Source organism: Monopterus albus, unplaced genomic scaffold (assembly GCF_001952655.1).
Source record: "Monopterus albus unplaced genomic scaffold, M_albus_1.0 scaffold34.1, whole genome shotgun sequence".
Taxonomy (NCBI): Eukaryota; Metazoa; Chordata; class Actinopteri; order Synbranchiformes; family Synbranchidae; genus Monopterus; species Monopterus albus.
Genome location: NW_018127914.1, coordinates 1,287,232 through 1,290,320, shown reverse-complemented (window position 1 = coordinate 1,290,320; position 3,089 = coordinate 1,287,232).

The following is a 3,089-nucleotide window of genomic DNA, read 5'->3' as shown; positions in this document are numbered from 1 at the left end:
TGTGTGCCACCACTAAAGGGCAGCCTTACTGTGTGCTGAGGAGAAAGAAGAAAAGTTACAAGACATGTTTTAGGCTTTTAGGCAAAACTGTGGCTCATTCCTACCATTTATTTTTTTAACTACAACCTAAAACCACTAATTTTTAGTATGAATAAAGAGGTGTTTCAAATAAATACTGTACAGAGAGATAAATGTAAGAATTTACAGTTTTCAGCTGCTTTGCCAAGACTATCACACATTGTCAAATGTAGTTTATATCTAAGGAATAAGAAACAAGCGATGTATCCATCCCATTATTTTTAGTCAACATAGGATAGTACTGAATGTTAGGAGCAGTTTATTTTTTTGACAAATGCACAAAAATATTATTTAAAAGTTGTTTATTCTGCAAGTCGGCTTACAACAAATCATACACCTGCATCAATCTCATCCACTGCTACAGTATCTGCATTCTCATGGCGATTTCGCATTATTTTTCCTGCTCCACCACAGGTTGGTTCTCAAACTAACAGCACAAGAATGAATTGCAGAAAATGGGCAGTACAGTGCCTTGCAAAAGTACTCATACCTCTTGATTTTTTCCACATTTTGTCACATTACAACCACAAACTTAAATGTATTTTATTGGGATTTTATGTGATAGACCAACACAAAGTATTGCATAATTGTGAAGTGGAAGGAAAATGATACATGGTGTTCAAGATTTTTGAATCACTTTTAAGATAAGCACACTGGGCATCACCTGCTATCATGATCTCCAGCTCAGCCGAGGAGAGGTCTGTTGGGTCCCTCAGGAACATGTTGACATCTCCCACCGTGCGCTGCTCCTCTTCTATACTGGTGATCTGCCCATCGCTGCTTATCCAAGATGATGAATGTGCACTCTGAAAAAAAAAATTAAAAAGTCAGATTAAACAGCTTTTCTTTAAGTAAAAGTTGAATGATTTTACTAGTGCATGACCTCAGAAAGAGTGATGTCTTATTTTCATATCATATCCAGTGACTACCAGTTATTTATAAACACTTTAACCTAACAAATCTGATGGATGATGGTACAAATGTCCTTAAGGAATGATTTGGAAGTCATAAGGACAGAACTTGAAAGCAGTGTTGACCTCATAAAGCAAATGTCACTGAATCATATTTGACTTTATCCTATCATAAATAAGCTTCTGTAATTTGGACAATGTGTTAGCTTATTTATGTAGGCATTATAAAAATTCTGAATGTTAAAAACTTGTTACTCTAACTCAGAATAAGTTAACAAAAGTAAAAGAAGTTCTCTCAGATTTACCTTTCCAGCCACTGCTGTATGATCAGTTCAAAGATCTTTTTCTCTCTCTGTTTTATTCAGGTAGTTTTCAGAGAAATAAAGGTGTCCAGTTATTGACATGAAAAAAATCTAAGGCTAAAGGCTAAGTCTGGAAAGCCTTCAGATTTATAACAACTGCTTTAGAGGATGAATAAGAGCATGTTCGGTGTGTACATTTGTGCTTCACAGAGACCTGGCTGAGCGGGCTTCCAGGTGCACAGAATGGATCGCGTAATGGAGCTGTCCAGGAAAACAAGAGGAGGGGGAATCTGTTTCTACATAAATGAAAGTTGGTGCACTGATGTCATGGTGCTACAGAGGGCAGGTAACACGGACTTAGAGACTCTTTTTAACAATTGCAAACCTTTTTATTCTCTCTGAGAATTTAACACTTTCATTCTAATTGGAGTGTACATAAGACCGCAGGCCCACGCTAGCACACTACAGCTCCTGGCTGAACTGATAACTAGCGTGGAGCTAGAACATCCGGTAATACCCCAGTTCTTTTATTGGACAGATATGAGTAAGGAAGGAGTCCATCTTTCTTCATTTTAGTGATTTATTTAAACCACAAGAAAAGTTACAAAACACAACCCGGGTGGCTCCTTCCTCCAGACATCCACAGGCAGGCTGCTGGAAAAAAGACCCCCGGAAGCACAGAGCCTAATACATTTGTAAGTTTTGGCTAACCCCTTACATGGAAAGAATGCAAAACATCACGAGATGGAGTCAGTCCGCAAACTCCATCTCTTATCTAGAGCTCCAGCTGCATGGAGCTGCTGGCCATAACGAAATGTAGAATTTCAATGTGTGTGTGTGTGTGTTGTCATGTGGTGCTTAACTAAAACATTCACTCAGACATAATATTCTAACACAAAATTTAATACAAGAAAACAATTTGTGTCATGGTAACTGTAGCTCACATTTCAGAATCAACATTGTCTTCTAACCTTGAAGCAAAGCAGACTAGAGCAGACTTACTATTACTAAACTGCATTACTAACACATTTGATTCAACACATTGTCTAATAATTACTAATATCTAACAATCCCGAATCCCCACTCATTGTTCTAGGTGACTTTAACAGAGCAAATCTCACCCACGAACTGCCCAAATACAGGCAGCACGTCAGGGACAGGACAGCAGGGACAAAATCACACTGGACCACTGCTACACAACAATAAAAGACACCTATCGCTCTGTCCCCCGCGCAGCCCTCGAACTCTCTGATCATTGTATGGTCTTATTGCAACCTACAGGCAGAAACTTAAAGTTGTGAAGCCTGTGGTCAAAACAGTGAAGAGCTGGACTGAGGAGGCTAAGTCAAAGCTACAGGGCTGCTTCGAATGCACAGACTGGAGTGTATTTGAGACTGCAGTTACAGACCTGGATGAACTCACTGACACTGTCACATCTTATATCAGCTTTTATGAGGATGTGTGTGTGCCCAAAAAGACCTTCTGCACATACTACTACTACTACTACTACTACTACACCTACAACTACAACTACAACAAGCCCTGGTTTACAGCCAGACTCAAGCAGCTTCATTATGCCAAAGAGGAAGCTTACCGGTGTGGGGACAGGACTCTGTACAGCCAGGCCAGGAACACACTGACAAAAGGAGATCAAAGCAGCAAAGAGCAGCTACTCTGAAAAGCTGAAAGCTCAGGTTTCAGCCACCGACCCCTCATCTGTGTGGGGGAGCCTGAAAAGCATCACTGGCTATGGGGACCATCATCAAGAAGCCACAGCAGAGGATGTACTTCCTGCTCC